The sequence below is a fragment of the Rattus norvegicus genome, chromosome 5, assembly GCF_036323735.1.
Source record: "Rattus norvegicus strain BN/NHsdMcwi chromosome 5, GRCr8, whole genome shotgun sequence".
NCBI lineage: Eukaryota > Metazoa > Chordata > Mammalia > Rodentia > Muridae > Rattus > Rattus norvegicus.
In genome coordinates, this window is record NC_086023.1 from 150,830,830 (window position 1) to 150,855,682 (window position 24,853).

Here is a 24,853-nt window from a genome sequence, read left to right on the forward strand (position 1 = left end):
ACACAAGATGTGAGCAATACTTTAGTGGTAATTCTTCTAGAAAATGTTCTAGGGGGTTTCCTGACCAATCACCTCAACTTTTGCATCCATTAAAATCAGGGCTTTTCGGCAGCGCTGAGTGGAGCCATAACTTCCTCTCAAATGTCTCCAAAAGTTTCCTGTTCATAAGTCTGGCCTGGGGCTTGATGGAACCTTCTTTTATTAGGCTCCTACTTTGTTTTTTTGGTTTTGTTGTTGTTGTTATTGTTGTTGTTGTTGTAGTTTTCTGCCGCAAGTGTCAGCAGGTAGAAAGTCATGAACTCCCTTAACAATCTTGGATTCGTTCAGAAAGATCTCCAAAGTCCAGGGTCCAAAACAGTTCAGAGAAAGCTCAGCTTGCACAATGAAGATATAAGTACCCATGCCCATCTCTAGGCTGGCAAGTTGTGGCTCAGGCTCTTAGTCCTACCACTTGGGAGGCAGAGGTAGGCAGATCTCTGAGTTTGAGGCCAGTCTGGTCTACAGAGTGAGTTCCAGGACAGTCAGGGCTACCCAGAGAAACCCTGTCAGGAAGGGGGTTAGAAAAAGGAAAAAAATACCCATCTTAGGTTAATTAGAAACAATATATGTGGGTTGGGGATTTAGCTCAGTGGTAGAGCGCTTGCCTAGCAAGTACAAGGCCCTGGGTTTGGTCCCCAGCTCCGAAAAAAATATATATATATATATGTAAAAAATACTGGGGTTGGGGATTTAGCTCAGTGGTAGAGCGCTTGCCTAGCAAGTGCAAGGCCCTGGGTTCGGTCCCCAGCTCCGAAAAAAAGAAAAGGGAAAAAAAGAGAAAAAAAAAAAAACAACTTAGGCATAATAAAGGTCAATAAACGACGCTGGCTCTAATCACATTTATCACCTAGTTTTTGCTTGGTTCCAATGTAGAGTCTAAGGTATTTGGAAGAACTAGTATCTTGGTTAGGATTTCTATGGCCTAACAAACACCAGGACCAAAAGCAGTTTTCAGTGGGGGTTGTGGGGTTAATTTCATTTTACAACTCTCAGGTCACACTTCATCACTGAGGGGAAGTCAGGGCAAAAACTCAAGGCAGGAATCTGGAGGCAGGAGCTGATGTGGAGGCAATAAGGAATGGCACTTACTAGTTTGATCAACTTGTTTTTTTGTTTTGTTTTGTTTTTTTTATAACACCCAGGAGACCACTGGCCCAGCATGGCATCACCCACAGTCAACTGGGCCCTCTCATATCATCACCAAGAAAGCCCTCTCATATCATCATGAGCCCTGGAGAGATGGCTCAGCGGTTAAGAGCACTGTCTGTTCTTCCCATCAATCACATGGTGGCTCACAGCCATCTGTAATGAGATCGGATGCCCTCTCCTGGCCTGCATGCTCATGTTATTTCCTCTCACGCCTCTTGCTCCTAATGACCCACTCAAAACCAGAGCCAAGTCAGCCTGACTGAAGATGACCAGAACATAAGCCTTGCCTTCATCACTTCTAGTGATGCTACCTACAAGGGCTTTTCCCTTAGCGTATCAGTTTCGTCAACACCAGTATCAGTTTCGTCAACACCCATTCCATAGATGTAAAGCAGACTTGAGGATCAGGGTTCTCTTCCCTGACTTGTCCTCTTAAGCACCACAAAGGTCGTGACCTCCTAGCTGCTCCCAGCTCAACATAGTGCCTTTTGTTTATTTCTAAGATAGGGTCACTATGTATCCCAAGCTGGCCTGAAAGTAACTGTGTATCCAGCCTGGACTTCATCATCCCCTTGCTTTAGCCTCTTAAGGGCTGGGATTCCAAGTTGAGCACAGTTTAACCATCTCTCCAGCCCCTACTAAGGACTGTTTGTTTGTTTTTGTTTCTCAAAACAAGGTTTCTCTGTGTAGCCCTGGCTATCTTGAACATACTCTCTGTGTAGCCTTGGCTATCCTAGAACACACTCTGTAGACCAGGCTGGCCTTGAATTCCCACCTGCCTCTGCCTGGCTACTAAAGATTCCCAAGTCAGCCTGGTGAAGTGGTAGAGCTAAGGGAGGACTTCCTCAACAAAGTGGTATTCAAGCTGAGATCAGAGTGATCTGAAGAAGCAAGGTTTCCGGGGGAAGAAATATCCTGAGTACATTTAGGGAACTAGTTCAGTCAGGCAGGGCAGAGAGTGGTTGAAAAGCGAAGCTGTGGGCAGATGAGAAGGATCTTATAAAGCCACACTAATATCGTGGACCTTGTCTGAGGCCATTTGAGCCATGGACCAATCACTTGGATTACGTCATGAAGAAACTGAACAGCATTGGTCAAACTAGAGGCAGGAAAGCTGACCGGGAGATGGAGGCAAAAGAGGAAGGCTCCCGAGTAAAGGGGACAGAAGACTGGTAGATGAGGGCAGATAATTAGGAGGTGGGATACAGGTGGAATGAGTAACTGAACACAGAGAGATAGGGGCTGAGGAAGCAAAAACTGGAAGGCTCTGTCTCACAGTACCACAGAGGCGATCTGTTGCAGCAAGATGAAACTGTATCTCTTCCTGGCCATTGGCAGCAGAAACTCAGAATGTGGATGACAAGCAAAAATTCCCATCTTTTTTTTGTAAACTGTGTATGGTCACAGAAGTTACTCCGGCTTAAGAATCAAAAGGACTGGGGTTGGGGATTTAGCTTAGTGGTAGAGCGCTTGCCTAGCAAGCGCAAGGCCCTGGGTTCGGTCCCCAGCTCCGAAAAAAAGAAAAAAGAAAAAAAAAAAAAAAAGAATCGAAAGGACTGCCTGGTCGTGGTGGTGGTGGTGGTGGTGGTGCACACCTTTAATCCCAGCACTGGGAGGTAGAGGCAGGCAGATCTCTAAACTGGAGGCCAACCTGGTCTACTGGGCCAAGTCCAGGGCAGCCAGGGCTATACAAAGAAACAGTGTCTCAACAAAACAGAACAGAAGGATTGAAAGGGCTGTGTGTAACCACAAACAAAGCTCTCTTAGAAATGGCGAGTCTTGGGGGGCGGGGCAAGAGTGTGTGTAGAGACTGAACAAGCTTTGTGCATATAAGCAAGTGCTCTACCACTAAGCTACTTCATTAGCCTTGATTAGTTTTCATTTTATGCATATGGGTATTTTGTCTGCATCTGTCTGTGTATCATGTATGTGGCTTAGTGCCCAAAGGAGGCCAGGAGAGTGCAACTGGAGTGACAGATGCTTCTGCTGGGTTGCTGATGATGCTACCTGTGGGCGCTGGGAATAGAATTTAGATTCTCTGGAAGAGAACCCCAGTGCTCTTACCCACAGAACCATCTCTCTGGCCCCGTTATTACTTTAAGATTTCCTTATTTCATTTACACGCATTCTTGTGTCTGTGTGAATGTGTGCCACACGTGCGTGAATGCCCACGGAAGTCAGAAGATGGCACCAGGTCACCCGGAGCTGGAGTTAAGAGACTGTTGTGAGCTGCCCAATGTGAGCGCTGGGAACCGAACTCAAGTCTTCCGGACAAGCACTATGTGGTCTTAACTGCTGAGCCATCCCTCCAGGCCATCATTTCTAGTTTAGTTTGAGTCAAGGTCTCACTAAGACACCCTTACTGCTTAAGATAGAGGGCTCTCCAACCACCCTGTGTCAGCTTGCTACCTAGTAAGGGGCATCCCGTTACAGTCCAGAACTAAAAGAACAAAGTTGCCACAGTTACACTGTAGCCATCAGTCCTGGCAGTCTCAAAGTAGTTTCTGTTGTATGTGGGGGAGGAAGAGAGACTGATATCTCTTGGATCAGTGGCCTCACTGTGTCTGCTCCTCTACAGGCCCAAAGAACAAGCAGAATCCACATATTTGTCAAACTCATTAGGAGGATGAAGTACAAAATGAGTTGGTCAAAAATCCCCTAAACTACCAGGCAAGATCGTGCATGCCTGTAATCTTACACTAGAAGAGCTGAGGCAAAGGAACTGCCAGCATTTACGACAACCTTGGCTAAGGCTAAACAGAGCTGTGTGTTGAGATCACATCTCAAAAAATACACACACACACACACACACACACACACACACACACACACACACGGGTTGTATCAGAGATTCTGGCAGTGTAGCTCAGTTTGTAGAACACTTGCCTAGCATTCACAAAGCCTTGGGTCCATCTCTAACACTGCATAAACCAGGTATGATGCCCAAGGTCCATGTTCCCACCAGGTGGGAGGTAGAAGTCGGGGAGATCAAAAGTTCAAGGTCATCATTTGATACTCTGCAAAAGTTTGATGCCTGTCCGGGCTACATGAAATATATCTCAAAAATAAATAAATAAAGAAAGAAAGAAAGAAATAAATAAAGAAAGAAAGGAAGGAAGGAAGGAAGGAAGGAAGAAAGAAAGGAAGAAAGGAGCGAAGGAAGAGGAGAAAAGCAGGCATTATGGTATACATCTTTAATCCCAGCTCTGGGGAGGCAGAGTCCACCCTGGGCTACATGGAACCCTTTCATAGATGCAGAAAAGGCTTTTAATGAAGTTTAACACTCCAATCATGAAAAATGGAAGGAACTTGGAAAAGAAGATACTTCGAGGCTGGGCAGTGGTGATGCATGACTTTAACCCAAGCAAAAGCAGGCAGATCTCTGAGTTCGAGGCCAGCCTGGTCTATAGTGTGAGTTCCAGGACAGCCATGGCTACCCAGAGAAACCCTTCTCGAAAACCAAAAACAAACCAAACACACAAACAATAAAGACACTGCAATACAATATAACAAAATTGTGGCCAACTTTTCACTAACTGGGTAAACACCCTTGAGAGTGGAGACGCCATATTAGTGGAAAATGGCTTGGATCAGCAGCTCGATATTATGAAAATAGCTGTATTAGCTAAAATGACTTAGGGTTCAGTGTAATCCCTGCCAAAATTCCAAAGATACCCCTTCACTGTGGGGAATAAAAGCCTAAAGTTAATAATGGAAACACAAGAAGCCCTGATGATCAAATGCAGCCCTCAGCAGGAACAATGCAATGGGTATCACAGTATTTAATTTCTTTTCCTTCCTTTCTTGTCTCTCTCCTCCCCTGCCCCTCTGTCCTTTTTCAGTCTTGTAGCCCAGGCTAGCTTCAAAACTACAGAGATCCACCTGCCTCTGCCACCCTAGCACTAGGCTCAAAGGTGTGAACCACCTTGCCCTGTTACACCTTAGACTTTTGATGCCCGTCTCAGCCTCTCAAGGAGCTGGGATTAAAGGCCTGTGCTACTAGGCCTAGCAAACTTTAGGGATGATTTATCTCCAGGCTACATCTCCTTTCCTCCAAAGTGAACCAAAACACCCACACAGCATCTTAGACAAGTACTTGGCCTTCGAAATCTATTGCTTTGTATACTAACTTAAAGGAAATTTCAAAGCTAGGTATGGTGATACCTGTTACGGGATATTTGATCACACTGTGAACCCCTGAGATTGTGATATTTACTGGAAAAAAAACCTATTTCTAGTTGTGGTATGGCTCAGCCTTAGCACACACCTTTAATCTGAGAGTTTTCTGTTTATTGTAAACAGGATTAGCTAAAGTCAAAAGAATTGGAGCAAGGAACCAGTTGACAGGGAGTGAACATAGGAAAAACCAGAGAGAAAGAGGAAGTCAGGAGGAGAGACACACACAGGAAGAAGAAAGGAAAGACATCCAGTTTGAGAGGTTTTTGAGATGGTGTGGAGAAAGAGAGCCACTTTCTGGTATTTTTTTTTTTTTTGGTTCTTTTTTTTTTTTTTTTTTTTCCGGAGCTGGGGACCGAACCCAGGGCCTTGCGCTTCCTAGGTAAGCGCTCTACCACTGAGCTAAATCCCCAGCCCCTGGTATTTTTTTTTTAAGACTGATTTTTCCAGAGATAATCTAAAAAAGAAGTCCCCAGCAGAAAGTGTGACAAAGGCCAACACTGGATGAATGAATGCACATTAGCAAGGGGTAGGCGAGGTACTCTTTGTCATAGGGAAATCCCTAAGGGGTCTCCCGAAATCCTGATATCAAATTCAATACAGTTGATCCCTGTCGGTGTAGGAGAAACTCAGCCACTGAGCAACTAAAAGATTTAATTCCTGTTGTTAAAAACACTGCTCTGGAAATGAGGACAGAACAGCTACAGTAGATAAAAAAAAAAAAAAAAATTCAGGAGAGACGACAACAACAACAAACAAGTAATTTGGCAAAATGCTATAAAAAATCGAAGACCAGGGGTTGGGGATTTAGCTCAGCGGTAGAGCGCTTGCCCAGCGAGCGCAAGGCCCTGGGGTTCAGTCCCCAGCTCGGGGGGGGGGGGGGGGGGGGGGGGGGGGGGAGAAAAAAAAATCGAAGAAGCTAAAAATATAAATAAACAAAAGTGACAATAACTTCATCAAAATCTTAGCAACCAGATTGGCCTGTTCAGGAAGTAAACACTCAACTTCGAGGGGCTGGAATTTTTCTCAGGTAAAACAGAGTGAAAATGGGTTGAGTGTATGGGGCCAGAAGGACAAGCAAGAAAATTAAAGCCATGTGACACAGTAAAAGGTATTGTTTCTGGAGCCCTTACATTCTATACTAATGCAAATAAATCAGGGCAGTCAGGAAAAAATAAAGTGGCTCAAGCCCTTAACGATTCAGTTTTAAAAATAATTAGAGGGGTTGGGGATTTAGCTCAGCGGTAGAGCGCTTGCCTAGCAACCGCAAGGCCCTGGGTTCGGTCCCCAGCTCCGAAAAAAAGAACCAAAAAAAAAAAAATAATAATAATAATAATTAGAGCTGGGGGGCTGGAGAGATGGCTCAGCGGTTAAGAGCACTGACTGCTCTTCCAAAGGTCCTGAGTTCAATTCCCAGCAACCACATGGTGGCCCACAACCATCTGTAATGGGATCTGATGTCCTCTTCTGGTGTGTCTGAAGACAGCTACATAAAATAAAATAAATAAATACATCTTTAAAAAAATCAGATATATCATTCTTATGGTATTATCAGATTTTCCTGAATCTCTTAATAGAGTTACTGACTCTCGATAAGGCAGAGAGCTGTTTTACATATTGAAACGGCTAAACTTGGGGGCTGGAGAGATGGCTCAGTGGTTAAGAGCACCGATTGCTCTTCCAGAGGTCCTGAGTTCAATTCCCAGTAACCACATGGTGGCTCACAACCATCTGTAATGAGATCTGATGTCCTCTTCTGCTGTGTCTGAAGGCAGCTACAGTGTACTTATACATAATAAATAAACCTTTAAAAAAAAAAAAAAAAGAAACGGCTAAACTTATTCCCGATGACTCAGAATTAACTTCACTATTCACTCAACTACAACAAGTTATCAAAAATAGAAATCGCCCATTGTACTTATCAGATCCCATAGGGTTCTACCAAGCCCTCCAGCACCAGGGAAATAAAGTACATGCACCACACCATAGACACACCCAGGATTTCAACTGGCATCTTCTTCCAGTTCAAAGGAGGCTGACTCTGTAATTACACACTTATTACAAGTTAGGGGTGTTATGGGACAGCTGTACAAACTAAGACTGACAGTGCTCCCGCTGACTTTGGTAAAATGAAACCATTTTTTGCATATTACGACATAAAGCACATTTCAGGCATATGCCGCACAATCATTCGGGTCAGAGAGTTATTGAAAAATCTAATTGCACTTTAAAAGACATGCTTAAGAAACAGGAAGGGTGGGGCTGGGGATTTAGCTCAGTGGTAGAGCGCTTACCTAGGAAGCTCAAGGCCCTGGGTTCGGTCCCCAGCTCCGAAAAAAAGAACCAAAAAAAAAAAAAAAAGAAAAAAAAAAGAAACAGGAAGGGTAATGAGGATGCCCAGAGATAGACTCCATAGTGATATCTTTACATTTTAAAAAATGCTAATAAGAAAGGAACAACAGCGGTGGAGAGACACTGGATAGTAGGAAAAAACCCTGCTGGATTAAATCAGCATGTGTATATATATATATATATATATATATATATATATATATATATATATATATATATATTTTTTTTTTTTTTTTTTGGTTCTTTTTTCCGGAGCTGGGGACCGAACCCAGGGCCTTGCGCTTCCTAGGCAAGCGCTCTACCACTGAGCTAAATCCCCAGCCCCAGCATGTATATTTAAAGATGGGTTGACCTCAGGATGGAGGAGAAGAGGTTTTGTCTTTATTTCCAAACTATACGTTTTATAAGTACAGACTAATTATAAAGACGACTAACAAATGCCTTTCATTTGATCATGCATGAAAAAAATAAAAAAATAAAAACCAACTTTTTCAAATGAAAAGTTATCAAAGGCAAACTTGCCTTACTGGCGTGAAATGAAAGATGCGTTTTCGGGCTGGAGAGATGGCTCAGCGGTTAAGAGCACCCGACTGCTCTTCCAGAGGTCCTGAGTTCAAGTCCCAGGAACCACATGGTGGCTCACAACCATCTGTAATGGGATCTGGCGCCCTCTTCTGGTGTGTCTGAAGACAGCTACAGTGTACTCACATACATTAAATAAAGAAATCTTAAAAAGAAAGAAAGGAAGAAAAATGGGTTTTCTTAAACCATGTGTCTTAATTCCACGCTACAATGTTAGACTGTAGATTGCCACGTGGCATGTGCCATCTCGGACATCAGTGGGCTTTCTTCTTAAATGAAAAGGACTACTTTTTGTTGCTTTGTATTAAAAACAAAGTTAAGAGACTTAAAATGTTTTAAGTACATTAAAAGGGTTACTGCAGTTCAAACTTGTTTTCTAAATCTCTAAGAGCTGGAGTGATTTGCCACTAAAGATAAAATATTTGGACAGGGTGATAGCATCACACATTTTTTTATTTATTTATTATATATGAGTACACTGTAGCTGTCTTCAGACACACCAGAAGAGGACATCGGATCCCGTTACAGATGGTTGTGAGCCACCATGTGGTTGCTGGGATTTGAACTCAGGACCCCTGGAAGAGCAGTCAGTGCTCTTAACCACTGAGCCATCTCTCCAGCCCAGCATCACACATTTTTGATTCCACGCCCCCCAAAAAAACAAAATGCAGATACAGCTCCTAACTGGTATGTTTGCACACTAGAGAAATCACATACCATATTTACGTATTTTTTATAAAAAGCCTCTCCAGGGCTACTAGAAAGGCAGCTCCTTTCCAATGGAGACAGAAACAGAGGGCAGCTTTTGTGACAACTGGTAAGCTTGTCTCTGTGCACTGCAACCCTGACCAATATTGAACCACATGATGTCCTAATTACGGATATCATATTTATTGATCAATTGCCAATTGGAGACTCTTCATAAAGCAAAAAGGAGTCCACCAGCATTTGCCTATTGGCTTCGATTGCAAATGCTTTCCATGTACAGAGAATAAATACTCTCTCTGAGAGACAAATCTGGACATTTTACGAGGCGCGGAGAACCTTATACACAGCCTTTGCCAACCACCCTATGGCCATAAGGGTGGCCCTTACAATGATGGATTAGGTCCATTGGAAGGCAGAGTCCTTTGGAAGGCTTAGCTTTGGAAAGAAAGGCATTAGTTACAGCAAAACTGGTACCTACCTGAACTCCTCCAGGACAAGGTGTGGTAGCGAAGAGGTTTGTGCCTTCCTTAGCTGAGGAAATAGCTCAGTTGCCCATAATCTCCATCCATAAAACGCTTACCCCTACCCCAAGACAGGCATCTACTGAACTGCGGGGACCAACAGAATGATCACAACATTCGGCTAACACATGGTTGACTGATGGTTCATCTCAACCACTGAATGAAACCAAAGCTAATGGACGGCCTGTGGACCAGAGGATGGAGCAGCCAATGCTGAGAGAGGAACCACAAAATCAGCGCAGCACTATTGGCTGTAAGACAGACAACTAGGAAAGCAAAAGGAAAATCACTACCTTCTCTAATTCATGGTGCACATGCAATGGTATAGCGATATGGTCACCAAAAACCAAAAACCACTAACGGGCAGACAGATACCGAGTCACGGGACCTATGAATGGAAATGGCCAAATCTAGCAAAACTTAGCAAAGGTAGCAAATTTTATGTAGCTCATACAGGCTGGACAGGCAACACACCTGAATGTAACGGAATAGTGGACAGATTGGCATCACATTGAATTAAAACTCGTCAGTGAGAAGTTTCAGAATAAATCAGCAAGAATGAGAGTTTACACATTCGAAAGACTTGAAAGTTTACCCCTGACACTGACAAATAAGGGGAGGTAGAGAATTAAACCAGGACAACCGTATGAGACCAGCTATTATAAAGAATCCATAGCCAGGCAGTGGTTCACACCTTTAATCCCAGCCCTTGGTAGGCAGAGGCAGGCACCTAAGAATCAAAGTCACTTAAATTTAGAAGCCACTTGCAAATGGCGCAGTAAAATTCAAAGTGAATGTCCTCTGGGATCTAAAAATATACTTAAACCTTGAATGTATATATAAGGAGAAAGGGGAGCGGATGTATGTTCATCCACTTACACGAAAACAACAGGTACTTGTTTGTAAATGAAGCACTGATGATGGAGTAGAGGCAGGGGGATGCCATCAAGTTCCTATTCAGGGAGCTCTTGATGGTGGCCTTTAATCCCCAGACTCAGGAAGCAGAGGGACCTCTGAGTTCCAGGCCAGCCTGGTCTACAGAGATAGTTCCAGGACAGCAGAGAAACAGAGAAACCTTGCCTCAAACAAAACAAAACAGTAACAATAGCAAAACAAACAAGTAAATAATCTGGGGTTTTGGCACTTAAAACAATGTCTACAGGCTGGGAAGATCGCTCAGTGGTTAAGAGCACTGGCGGGGTTGGGGATTTAGCTCAGTGGTAGAGTGCTGCAAGGCCCTGGGTTCGGTCCTCAGCTCCAAAAAAAAAAAAAAAAAGCACTGGCTGCTCTTCCAGAGAGCTGGGGTTTGAGACTCAGTACCCACAAGGCAGCTGAAAAAACTCCATTTCCAGGATATCCAATGCCCACTTCTGGTTTCCCCGGTTACCAGACACACAGTGGCACAAAGATATGCATTCAGGTACAATTCTCACACATGTAAAATAAAATAAAAATTTGGAGACAGGGTCTAGGTATTAGCCTGACCTGGCCTTGAATTCTTCCTGCTTAACCTCTGGAATGCTGGGATTCTAGGCACGTGACTACGAAGCCAGTTGAAAAATCCAAACATTTAAGAGTTAAAAGCCAGGAATGATGGTACATGCATTTAGTACAGCCCTCAGGAGGCAGAGGCAGGGGGGTAACCTGTGTGCTTAAGGCCAGCCTGGGCTACATAGTGAGATGCAATCTCAAACAAAACAGGCCAGATGTGGGTGGTGGTGCAAGTTTTTAATCCCGGGCAGAAGTACGAGGATCTCCCTGAACTCCAGGCCAACCAAAGCTACATAGAGACAGACCTGTCTCAAAACAACAACAATAATAACAAAAACAACAACGACGACGACGACGACAACAACAAAATCCAAGAGCAAGAGCCGGTCCTCAGTTGATGGATAGTGTTCCTAAAGCCTCCAAATAGGAACCTATATGCAGATACCAGTAATTCCAGGATGTGGGAGGAGCCAGGAGGACCAGGAAGAAGTGAAGAGGTCCAGGACCCATAACACAGGGGCTCAAACTAACAGCCAGACAGCCAGGCGCGCCTGATGGTGCTCAGCCTTCGTCCCAGCATTCCAGAGGAGGGCAGGGGGATCCTTGTGAGTTCAAGGCCAGCCTGGTCTACAGAGTGAGTGCCAGGACAACCACGCTTATGAAGAGAAACCCTGCCTCGAATAACCAAAACAAAACCAACCTAAATGAATGAAAAACAAAACAAAACAAAACAAAACAAAAAAAACAAGAATACTAACACAAAGATGCTATGGGGACAGAATAAAGCTATGACTACAGTGCCCGGCGCAGGGCGTCGTTCAGTAATGTTAGCCGTTTGCTTTTCCACGAAGGGATAAAAGGTATGGACACAAGTATGCTTCCAGTGAGGGATAAGGATCTAATCATCCGACTATTGAACTCTGCTACTAAGTACGACTAGAAATCGCACACTATTACCTCTTCTCATATCTCCCATCACAACTCCCACCCCAACCCCATCCCCGCTTCATTTCCCTTCTCCGACTTCTGACCTGGACATATTTGTGGCTCCGTGATGGTCCCGTGGAGGACAAGTTGGCAATTCTCTTGATGGCACGAAAACTTGCCTCCTTCTTGAAGACCCCTCTTCCTCTTCTGTTCCAGAATCTCTTTTCCCCACCAATGGGCTGGATTCTTCTCACTGGGGTGGGAGGGGCTAGTGAGCCAAGGGTGAGCAAGGCTTTGCAAGGTTTTACAAAAGGCTCCACCCAGCTACTCCCAGCCCACCCACGGGTCTCTGTCCTGTCTCCTTCAGTGGGTGTGGCTACTTAGGGCTTCTAAAGGCTGAAACAGACTGTGGAAGAAATTGGGAGGATGGGTCTCGGAGGCGACCCTCTCTGGTCTAGTCTTTCGCTTGTTTAGTTTGGTGGGGTATTTTTGTTTGGTTCTGGTTTTTGTTTTGTGTGTGTGTTTGTGTTTTGAGATAGGCTACACTTCTGTAACCCAGATTGACCTCAACTCACTGTGTAGCCCAGGCTGGCCTCGAACTTGCGTTGATTCTTCCAGCTTCAGCCTCCTGATTGCTGGGATCATGAGTCAGGCATGCACCACCACGCTGGATTGATTTGCTTTTTCGAGACAGAGTCTCGGTACAGGCCTCCAGATTTCCATGCAGCCAAGGGTAACCTCCAATCCCAGATCCTCCCCTAAGGCCTCCGGAATACAATGATTTACTGGGGGATTTGACCGCGCCCTACCGGGTGCTTGTGACGTAATTTATGTCAGCTGAAAGGGCATTGGGTGGGGGGAAGAGCAGGCTGGAGACATCGGGAAGTTACGACTGTGTGACTGGCTGAGTCACTGAGTAATCTGCCCACACCCTTGCTGCATAGACTTCTGTGGCTTCCCGCGTGTTAAAGTCCGGAGACCCAACCTTCAGTTTGTGTTAGGCAGGCTACTTTAGTCACCCATACTTCTTAGCTGTGCAATCTGGCTGAAGTAATTACATAAAAATTATGCGGCCAGTGCTGGGGTATCTCTCAGGTGGAGAAGTAGCTCTTGGCAAAATGAATTAATGGCTCGCATGCTGGAAACCATGGTTTCAAGTCTCAAGACGACCACGACAAAAGGGAAACGCGCGCGCGGACGCGGATACACACACACACACACACACACACACACACACACACACACACACACACACACACACTAAGACGAAGTCTAAGAAACGTGGAGAAATACAAACAAACTAGCCGGGAGGTTTCCCAAGCAGGCTACTTTCAACCCAAATGATAGGTTTCCATCGCCTTTAATCTTACAGATCTGATACCCTTCCCAGCTTCAAAGAAAGCAATTTTGAAGTGTTTGAATGACCAATCCCAGTCAGGCAACGACAACATATGCTGGTCCAAGCAATCCTCCTGCCTCTGTCTCCCTGGGATAGTGGCAGGAAGTACTCTCCTACTTACATCTTATTAGGAGCCCATGCTGCTCACTGCTCCCATAGGCGATGTTAACCTTGACTACGTGGTGATATTTGCCAGGTCTCTCCATCCTGGTTACTCTAACCAGGTGTGCTCCCCTTGTCTCTCTGTCTCTGTCTCTGTCTCTGTCTCTGTCTCTGTCTCTGTCTCTGTCTCTCTCTCTCGCTCGCTCTCTCTGTCTCTCTCTCTCTCCTTCTTAGGCGTTGTCCTTTTTGGTAGCACATCTTTGGGGTTTTTTTGGTTGGTCCTTGTTCTTTTTTGGGGGGGGAGGGTTTTGTTTTTGTTTTTGTTTTTGTTTTTAGAGTCTGTGTTCCACAAGCTGGACTCCAACACTCTATGTAGCAGGAAGGACCTTGAACTCCTGTTCCTCTTGCCTCTACTTCCCCAGTGCTGGATCCACAGCACAGGTCTTTGCCCCTGTGCCTGGCAACTTCACACTGTGTTCTATATTTCAAACTCCATCCCCCCACCCCCACCCCCATAGAGTTAGGGTGAGTGCCCTTAAGTTCTGCCTCCTGGAAGGAATATAGACATTTAAAATCTTCTCCCTTATTTAGTTATTCAGTTATTGGTATCAGTATGAACTCGTGCATAGCTGCATTCGACAGTTTAGATTGCATCTCAATAAGAATTGATACCATAGTTCAAGTTGGTCCAGCTTTCTTTGAGGATTTTGGGGTTATTTTTGGTCTGGTTTTTGTTGTTGATTGGGGTTTTGGTGGGGGTATTTTTGGGGTGGTTGTTTGGTTTGTCTTTGATTAGGCATTCTTTTACTTTTTTCTTTTTTCTTTTTTTTTTCGGAGCTGGGGACCGAACCCAGGGCCTTGCACTTGCTAGGTAAGCGCTCTACCACTGAGTTAAATCCCCAACCCCCATTCTTTTACTTTTTAAGCTCTTCCCAGCTCTCATGCACTACGGGATACTCTGGGTTTATCCCTCATTTTTCCTTGCTCAAGTAAAAGAATCAGTCATTTCTCCAAAGATTCCTGGTTTCTTTTATTGGAGAAGAATCTTATTTAGAAACCGCCACCTGAATGTCTGCTCATTGCTGGTTGCCACTGGGGAATATACTTGTATTTTTATTCTTAGCTTTATTTTGATTATTAAAAAAATGTTTTGGGGCTGGGGATTTAGCTCAGTGGTAGAGCGCTTACCTAGGAAGCACAAGGCCCTGGGTTCGGTCCCCAGCTCAAAAAAAAAAAAAAATGTTTTGTTGGGGTTGGGGATTTAGCTCAGTGGTAGAGCGCTTGCCTAGCAAGCACAAGAAGGCCCTGGGTTCGGTCCCCAGCTCCAAAAAAAAAGAAAAAAAAATTGGCTAAAAAAAAAAATGTTTTGTTGAGATACTTCTCACTCTGTAACCAAGGCTGACCTTGATCTTATGATCCCTGTGCCTCAGGCTCCTGACTGACCTCTGGGGTTACAGGCGTGTGCCACCGCACCCAGCTTTAGACCTGTATTTTTAAATTGTGTAATGTATCATATATAGACATCCAGCATGTAAGTACAGTTTAAATAATAATTATAAACTAAACACAACCAGATCTGTTTTTAGCATTAATTACCCTCAATCCTTTGTATCTTCCTACTGAAACCTTCCCCTGACCTGCAAACCAGGACGAGGGGCCCCCTCTAAGAGCACCATATACCCATAGCACCTAATACTTATTCTTATCCTGATTATATATTAAGGCATGCCTGTGGTCAACAAGTCAGAAGATGAAGAAACACTTAAAAAGCCAAGTCAGCATTATTTGACCCTCCGGGGAAAAGCTTCCTAAGGACCGGAGGGGTCTGGGGATACAGTGGGCTCTCTACATTTGCGCTCTGGTGGTCAGTCGCAGGGCTGCTAGAGCATATGAAGTAAGTTGCTGTGCTTGGGGATTTAGTATAGGAAAAGCATATAGGTGGGAGACTGCTCAATTGGTACAATGCCTGTCTACTGTGCGCAGGCCCTGGGTTTGATCTCTAGCATCACTTAAAGCGGGGTATGACGTCACAAGTCTATACCACAGGATCGCCAAGTTCAAGTTCATCCCCAGCTCAGGCCAATCTGAGAGAGAGAGAGAGAGAGAGAGAGAGAGAGAGAGAGAGAGAGAGAAAACTTAAGAGAAAGTAAACTAGGGGTTGGGGATTTAGCTCAGTGGTAGAGTGCTTGCCTAGCAAGCGCAAGGTCCTGGGTTCGGTCCCCAGCTCCAGAAAAAAAAAAAACAAAACAAAACAAAACAAAACAAAAAACAAAAAACAAAAGAGAAAGTAAACTAATCTAATCTCATCAACAACTTTTTGGGCTTGGTGCTGATTCGCATGTGTAATTCTGAGACATTACCCGTAAGTTCCTGGCCAGCCTGGGTCCCATACTGAGTTTCAAGCCAACTTCCTATAAACTGAGACGTTGTTTTAAAAAATAAAAAGGAGCTCAAGCAGGGTAATACATTTATTTCTCTGATCCCAGACTTGGAAGTGGAATTGGGGGGACTGAGAGTTCAAAGCCATCCTCTACTAAACAGGGAGTTCAAAACCAGCCTGTTTCAAACAAAACAACACAAAAGCCAGGGCCGGGGAGACAGGTCTGTCTGAAAGGGGCTTGCTGTTCAAGCATGAGGTCACAAATTTGATCTTCAGCACCCATGTCTGACATCTAGGTATTGCTAACATCTAGGTATTGCTATACTCCTGGGATCCTAGCATTGTGGAGAAGTCAGGGGTCTTGAAAGCAGACCTTCCCATACATGTACACACATGTGTGAATATTCATACACAAACATATACATATAAATTTAAAAAAGGGGGGGGCTGGGGATTTAGCTCAGTGGTAGAGCGCTTACCTAGGAAGCGCAAGGCCCTGGGTTCGGTCCCCAGCTCCGAAAATAAGAACCAAAAAAAAATAAATAAATAAATAAAAGAAAGAAAAAAAAAAAAAAGAAACTGGGAACGTTGACACTGCTTACTCTGCAGGGTTTTCGGTTGGTTGGTTTTGTTTTTTTGAGACAGGGTTTCTCCGTGTAGCCCTGGCTGTCCTGGAGCTCACTATTTTTATTTTTATTTTTTTTATTTTTATTCTTTTTTTTTTTTTTTTTTTGGTTCTTTTTTTCGGAGCTGGGGACCGAACCCAGGGCCTTGCGCTTCCTAGGTAAGCGCTCTACCTCTGAGCTAAATCCCCAGCCCCTTTTTTTTTTAAAGAATTTATTTTATGCATGTGAGTACAGACACATCAGAAGTGGGCATTGGATCCCATTCCAATGGTTGTGAGCCATCATGTGGTTGCTGGGAATTGAACTCAGGATGAGCAGTCAGTGCTCTTAACCACTGAGCCATCTCTCCAGCCCTGGAACTCACTTTGTAGATCAGGCTGGCCTTGAACTGGCAGAGATCTGCCTGCCTCTGCCTCCTGAGTGCTGGGGTTAAGGGTATGTGCCGCCAACTCCCTGCTGATTTGTTTTTTAATTATGGATGTATGTGTGTGTTTATGTGAGTACCTGAAGAGGCCAGAGACAGCTAGCTGCCTGATGTGAGAAATGGGAATTGAACCCCAGAAGTCTGGATTAGTAATACGTACTCTTCACCACTGAGCCCTGCTTTGTCTTTTAAAAGAAGCAAACAGGTGTATTTTGTACAGAGAGTTAGGCTCATAACTGTGTGATCTTGCCATGGGACTGATGAATTTGGGCCCAGGAGAGGTCAGCCAAACAAGTGTATGTGAGAGGAGGACAAACTCACCTGTCCGGGTCCTGAGAGCCTCAGTTCAGAACAGGCCCTGAGTAAAGCCACCTCAGCATCGTTCTTTGACAGGAAAACAATGATTGGGGACTGCACCCTGCTGGGAGGAAGCTGAGCCGCCTGTGAACAGAGTTGTCCTTGCCTGGAGTTCACTTCATCCTTCGGACTTTTAATTTTAAATTCTCTTCTGGCTGTTGGATGGAGAGCTGCAGTGTAGCTGTGTTCAGTCTGCTTGTTCACCTGAGTCTAAACTCAGGGAAAGAAGATTTTCCTAACTCATCATTATTCTTCATGCCTCCTTTTGATACAGACTAGAAAAAAGTTTTTTTTCTTTCTTCCATCTGTCTTTCTTTTTTTCTTTTTTTGTGACCCGGGTTCTTACTATACAGTCTTGCCTGGCCTCCAACTGGTGGTCCTTTAAGTGCTGGTTATACACAACCGCCTCTCTGACTCCCTCGTGGGGATACTCAACATTCTTTCCTCCATTTCCGAGGCCCAAGGGTTACCTGTCCTTCTGTTGTCATTATTTCCTTTTTTCTTTTTTTTTCTTTTCCGGAGCTGGGGACCGAACCCAGGGCCTTGCGCTTGCTAGGCAAGCGCTCTACCATTGAGCTAAATCCCCAACCCCCTGTTGTCATTATTTAATTCACTCGTTCCTTCTTTTTGTTGTCGCTGTTTGGTTGTTGTTTGGTTGTTCTGTTGGTTTTTCCAGACAGGGTTTCCCCGTGTAGCCGTGGCCGTCCTAGAACTCACGGATATCTGCCTGCCTCTGCCTCCCAAGGGCTGAGATTAAAGATGTGTCACCGTCACCGTCACCGTTGCCGCCTCTGGGCTAAGTGAAGAGCTTTTTTTTTTTTCTCTCTCGGAGCTGGGGACCTAACCCAGGGCCTTGCGCTTGTTAGGCAAGCACTCTACCACTGAGCTAAATCCCCAACCCCAAGTGAAGAGCTTTTAAAGGGGTTTTATTTAGGATTATGAGCTGTTAGCTCAGATTCAGAGTGGGGCAACGAATGGATGTTTCAGAAAGCTAAGGCTGGTCCAAAATGAGGTAATTAGCTTCTAAACATAGGAAGTTCCGATCTCTTCCCGGTACTGAAATCCCGAGCGTGACATTAGTCTCTGTAGCCAGAGACTCCTCCCGGGGTTTTCTTCCCAGACGCAGCTTCTTTTCAGGAACTTCTGTTCACTTAGGTTAGTACCATGCTCACTGGTACATGTAACTCCAGTTCTAAAGGATCTGAAGCACACTGGCTTTAATAGGCACCGGCACACAAGTGCACAGACAGGCAGGCAGACAGACAGACAGACACACACATTTAAAAATAAATCTTTTAAAAAACAAATCTGAATATTCTTTTTTTAAAAAATGATTTTTTTTTTCGGAACTGAGGACTGAACCCAGGGCCTTGCATTTGCTGGACAAGCGCTCTACCACTGAGCTAAATCCCCAACCCCCCCAAAAATGATTTATTAGATCAGTGTGGTGGGCCTTTAATCCCAACACTCAGGAGGAAGAAGCAAGTGGATCTTTGCGAGTTCAAGGCCAGCCTGGTCTACAGAGCAAGTTCCAGGACTTCTTTGGGCTATCACACCCAGAAACCCTGTCTCGAGAAAGAAACAAGCAAAAAAAAGTATTTATTTTCTTTTTATTTTATGTTTGAGTGTTCTGTCTGGATGTATGCCTGGGCACCACGCGAACCTGGTGGCTGAAGAGGACAGGAGAGGGTGTGCTGGATCCTCTGGAACTAGAATTGCGGATGGGGATGGTTGTGAACTTCCGTTTGGCTGCTGGAAACTGAGCCAGGGTCCGATGCAAGCGCATGCTCACTAAGCCCTCAATTTTAAGTGGAGAAGTCAGTGTTGGGCGGAGGCCTAAACCAACCTGGACGCAGGGATGAGGGGTGCCTTCTGTGGCTACAGGTTTTCTCCTGCCAGAGCACATCTTGTTTGTGTTGTTTCCATTTAATGCCGGGCTCGGTGAAGATTCTCCCAGGGTGCCTGCCTGCCACAGGTAGGTGGAGGAAGCTGATCATGCCTTCAGCCTCTTCATGCTCTTTCCTTCAGCACTCCTCAGACAACGGTTTCTGATAATGTGTGGGTCTTTCTTACGTCCCTCTTCCCTGCTCACACGACAGAAATAAAACCCGAGAGCCAGGTGAAGTGGCTCACATATGTAATTCCAGAATTTAAAAGGCAGAGGCAGTGGAATTGTTACAAGTTCAAGACCAGCTTGGTCTACATAGTGAGTTCCCGTCAGTCAGAACTATGGTAACATAGTGAGAGGTGATGAAATTCTGTCCCAGAAAGGACGAGGGAATGAGTATTGAGCGAGGAAGAAAGGGGGGTCGGGGGGAGGGGGGAGATCTTGAGCCTAGCCCAGTCTCTTCTTCATAGAACCACCCCAGGAAGTCCTAATTATGCTGTCATTCAAAATATAATAATTTGGGGGGTTGGGAATGTAGCTCCCTTATCTCGAAAACAAAAATAATTCATAGGGCTGGTGAGAGGGGTCCGTGGCTAAAGGTTCTTGCTTAGTAACTCGTTCAACCTAGGAACCCATAGAGGGGGAAAGGAAAGAACTGATTCCACAAAGTTGTCCCCTGACTTCCTATCATATGTCACAGCACCCATCCTCACACCCGTACACGCACACTAGACATTTGCTCTCTCGGCTAAATACATAAAAATGGGAAACTCGGGCTGGAGAGATGGCTCAGCCACTAAGAGCACTGACTACTCTTCCAGAGGTCCTGAGTTCAATTCCCAGCAACCACATGGTGGCTCACAACCATCTGTAATGAGATCTGGTGCCCTCTTCTGGTGTGTCTGAAGACAGCGACAGTGTACTCACATGCATGAAATAAATAATAAATAAATCAAAAAAAAAAAAAAAGGGAAACTCTTCTGAAAAAATAAAAGCTGTCGATATCAGCACTTAGGAGACCGAGGCTGGAAGATTGCTACAAAACCGTGACCAATCTGGACTACATAGTAAGCTCTAGGCCAGTGTGACTTGTGGAGTAAGACCCTGTCTCCAAAAAAAATTTTTAATGAATATTTAATATAGCAAGACACCCTTGGCAACACTTTTAGGGGGCCTGGGGGGACTTGACCAATCAATGACTTGCATCTAAGATGAAACCCCCATCCCCCGAAAACAGCTCTGTTGACCATACTGGCCTTTAACTCAGAGATCCACATCCCTCTGCCTCCCGAATGCTAGGACTAAAGGCCTGCATCACTACACAAAGCCTTTTTTTTTTTTTTTTAAATGATAACCATTTTTAATAATGAAAGAAATTTTAAAATGAACATTTTAGCTGTCCATCTAAAAACGTGGCACAAGAGACTAGGGAGATGGCTCAGTGAAAAGGTCGTTTTTATTCTCCTGTAGCAATTGTCTCCGACTCACCGTCTCTGTCTGCTAACCTAGGCCTGGTCCTGGAAGCTTCTAGCCTCCTCACAATCTTATCTAGGCCTCTCAAATGTTTTCAGCCTCTGAGACTTACAGTTGAATAAGCTCACCCTTTCTTGTGTTTTCTGAGTTCTGGTCCAAACTCCTCTCCAAGATTACTAGTTCAATCTGACCTCTCTCTCTCCTCTCTCTCTCCCTTCTCTCTCTCCTCTCTCTCTCCCCTCTCTCTCCTCTCTCTCTCCCCTCTCTCCCCCCTCTCTCTCCTCTCTCTCTCCTCTCTCTCCCCCCTCTCTCTCTCCCTCCCTCTCACCTCTCTCTCCCCCCCTCCCCTCTCTCTCTCCTCTCTCTCCTCTCTCCCCCCCTCCGCTTCTCCCCTCTCTCCCCCCCTCTCTCCCCCCTCTCTCCCCTCTCTCTCCCTCTCTCTCCCTCTCTCTCCCTCTCTCCTCATACTAACTTTTGGCAATCTGTTCTAATCTTCTGGCTCCTTTTCATTCTCCAGCTTGTTCTGTTTTCACCCATGTCTAGCTTGTTCTCTCTCTACAGCCCGTCTCTGTAAAAGTGCCCAGGTAAAACTGTCTCCTCTCCTTCCTCTGAACTGCCTCTTTTTCTTTTCTTTTCTTTTCTTTTCTTTTCTTTTCTTTTCTTTTTTTCAGAGCTGGGGACTGAACCCAGGGCCTTGCGCTTTCTAGGCAAGCGCTCTACCACTGAGCTAAATCCCCAACCCCTGCACTGCCTCTTTTAAATAACTTCCTTCTCCTCTTTCTTCTCCTGTGAGTATTAGACATTACTTTCAAACATGGGTGAACCATCTCTCCAGCCCGGGTCCTTCCTTCTACAAACTGATTTTACCTTCATCGTTTGGGATTAAAGGTGCGTACTAAGGTGTGTGTCTGTATTCCAGCCGGAGGAATTAATAGAGGAGCGTGCTGAGGGCTGAACCATAGCACAACTAGAAACAGTTATTTGTGGTAAACACAACCTCAGGGCTCACAGTGTGGTCAAACATCCTGCAACAGTTCAGCGGATAAAATGTTTGCTGTGACCTTAGTTCAGGTTTCAACATCCATGTAAAAGCCAGGCATGGTATTGTGTATCTGTAACCCCAGTTTTGTGTGTGTGTGTGTGTGTGTGTGTGTGTGTGTGTGTGTGTGTGTGTTAAGCAGATCCCTAGAACTCAGTCAGTGGCTTGAATTGGTGAGATCTAGATTCAGTGGAGAGACCCAGTCCCCCACCCCCCCAAATAATTTGGAGAGAAAGAGCAAAAGAGTCTCAACCTCGATTGACCCCTCTTGGCCTGCATACAAACAAATGTGCCAGCACACACATGACCACACATGCGCATGTAAACACACAGTGTACCTGAAGCTGGGCATAGTAGGTTACCTACTGCAATCCCTGCTTCCTTCCGAGCTTTCCTCCCCCCCCCTCCCCCAGCTGTTTGGCTGGCTTAGAGGAAACATGTCCATGGCTCCTTAGCCGTCTGGATTTTGACTTGGGCTTGACCAGTGGGAAGTCCTGGCAGAATGGAGAAAAGGAAGACATCAAAGTCAGGGGCTGTCCTTCTGGTTGCTACTCTGCCAGGTCTTTGCAGGCTGGCCCTGTCAGCTGACAGGAAGTTAGTACCCTCCGTAAGGCAAATTGTACCTGCGGGTGGAGGGTGGCAACCGCTTCCAACCGCTGCCAGCTCCAGCTTCCTGTATGATCTCTTGTTATGGGGAGATCCTTCACCCTGACACACAGCCAAGCTAGTCTCTCCGCGTGTACAAACTGTAGTAACTGGACCAAGTCATTTGCTTTCTCGTAAAGTCTCACAGGCACAGGGGGTGGTTTTTAAATAGTCTTCAGGGTCCTAAAAGCAAAAGAAAATGTGCAGATCACTTATTTAGACTATGGCCTCCTTCCTTCATCCATCCAGTCACCCAATAAACATCAACGTCATCCTCCCCGGTGCTCTTTCCAGGTGGTTGGGTCTTATTCTATAGCCAGACTGGTCCGAGAATTACCAAATAGACCAGGCTGGCCTTCAACCACCTCAATCTTTTTCTTCTTCTTCCTCTTCTTCTTCTTCTTCTTCTTCTTCTTCTTCTTCTTCTTTTTTTAAGATTTATTCATTTATTATATATAAGTACACTGTAGCTGTCTTCAGATACACCAGAAGAGGGCATCAGATCTCTTTACAGATGGTTGTGAGCCACCATGTGGTTGCTGGGAATTGAACTCAGGACCTCTGGAAGAGCAGTCGGGTGCTCTTAACCGCTGAGCCATCTCTCCAGCCCCTTCTTCTTCTTCTTCTTCTTCTTCTTCTTCTTCTTCTTCTTCTTCTTCTTCTTCTTCTTCTTCTTTTTTTCTTTTTTTCTTTTTTTCGGAGCTGGGGACCAAACCAAGGGCCTTGCGCTTGCTAGGCAAGCGCTCTACCGCTGAGCTAAATCCCCAACCCCTACCTCAATCTTCTTGGACCAGCCTCTCAAGCAAGCAGGATCCCGGGCATGCTCCGCCATACCTATCTTTGATGAGGTCCCTCTTAAGTCATAAGGATCTAGTAAGACAGCCCGATGACCAGTAAACCTAGTAAGATCGACTGTAAACAGTGAAACCGAGGGGAGTAACAGAGAACACAATGTGCTTCTTGGACCAGCTGTGCAAACACTATGGGAAGAACAACCAGGGCTCCCTGAAAGCACAGGGACTCCTTCACAGAGAAGGTTTCATCTTGTTTATGGCGTTCGAGATAAACAGACACTTGTGTGGAAACAAAATAAAGAGGAACGCTGGACATTTGAGGCAAACAGGAAATGCAGGCAAATGTCATGAGACTGGAGGGTCATTAGGGGAGGACCAAGTAATGACACTCAAAAAACAAAAAACAAAAAAACAAAAAAAACAAAACAAAACAAAAAACCAAGGCAGGCAGTGGTGATGCACATCTTTCATCCCAGCACTCAGGAGGCAGAAGCAGGCATGTTTCTGTGAGTTCAAGGCCAGCCTGATCTACAGAGCGAGTTCCAGGGACAGCCAAGGCTACACAGAGAAACCTTGTTTCAAAACAATTAAACAACAACACCCCTCCCCCAAACAACAACAACAACAACAACAACCCCACAAAGAACCAAGAAATGGAAAAATAAAAATTTAAACTTTAAAACCAACACAAGAAGCTAGGAGTGTGGCTCCATGGCAGAAGACTTGTCCTGCATTTGCAAGGCCCTGATCTCCAGTCTGGCAAAATAAATCAATAAAATGAAATAAAATAATAAAGGGCTAATGAAATGACTCTGCAGGTAAATGCTCTTGACAACAGCCTGATGACCTGCTTTTCATCCCCAGAACCCATGCGGCAGGAGGAGAGAGAGGACTTCTGTGATGGTTTGTATGTGCTTGGCCCAGGGAGTGGCATTATTAGGAGGTGTGGCCTTGTTGGAGTGGGTGTGGCTTTTGTTGGAGTGGGTGTGGCCTTGTTGGGGGTGGGGTGGCCTTGTTGGAGTGGGTGTGTCACTGTGGGTGTGGCCTCTAATACCCCTCTTCCTAGCTGCCTAGAATCTAGTCTTCTTTAGGAACCTCTCAGCTCCACTCTCCACTCCAGGCCTGCTGCCTGGGCCCCACATGGGTGTGTGTATGGCACATGTGCCATAGCCACAAGTGAAATTCGGAAGACAATATTCCGGAGTTTACCCTGTCCTTTTACTATGTGGAGTCTAGGGCTCAAATTTAGATCACCAGGCTTGGTGGCCAGAGTGTTTCCCCGCTGAGCCATCTTACGGGTCCCTGATGTGTACTCTTGACGACTGTCTGGAAACTGGACAAGACTGAGAAGTAGCAACAGACCAGAGGGAACTGAGGAGGTAGGAGGACTAAATGTAAGGCAATGTCTCGATCGGAACAGAAACAGGGAACCAGTGAATCCGAATACTGTCCAGAAGTCTCATTATTAATAATAATTAATAATGCTGCCTGAGGTGCAGTCATCGCAAGCCTGTACTTGCAGAGGACCTGAATTTGATTCGTAGCACCCAGGTGAGGCTGGTTCTAATCACGTGTAACTCCATCTTCCTGCCTTCCTCTCAAATGCTGGGGTTACATGCATGCGGGCTCAGTCACCATACCACATGTACTTAAAAAAAAACTTATATAAGCCAGGCAATGGTGGCACACACATTTAATCCCAGCATCAGGGAGGCAGAGGTAGGTGGACCTCAGAGTTCAAGGTCAGTCTGGTCTACAGAGCAATTTCCAGGATGGCCAGG

At 45.3% G+C, this 24,853-nt stretch overlaps 1 protein-coding gene across 2 annotated transcripts in view; it reads right to left on the reverse strand.

Annotated features, from left to right (window-relative positions):
• Wdtc1 (WD and tetratricopeptide repeats 1) overlaps positions 1–12,729 on the reverse strand; it is a 68,201-nt gene extending 55,472 nt beyond the window's left edge. The window contains exons 1-2 of one of the 2 annotated variants that reach the window (XM_063287533.1): positions 12,521–12,729; positions 12,050–12,198 (exon numbers count right to left, since the gene is read on the reverse strand). The gene's annotated coding sequence lies outside the window, so the exon portion shown is untranslated. The remainder of the gene's footprint in view (positions 1–12,049; positions 12,199–12,520) is intronic. The other variant, XM_039109774.2, reaches the window with a different exon arrangement.
• Positions 12,730–24,853: the final 12,124 nt, after the last annotated feature.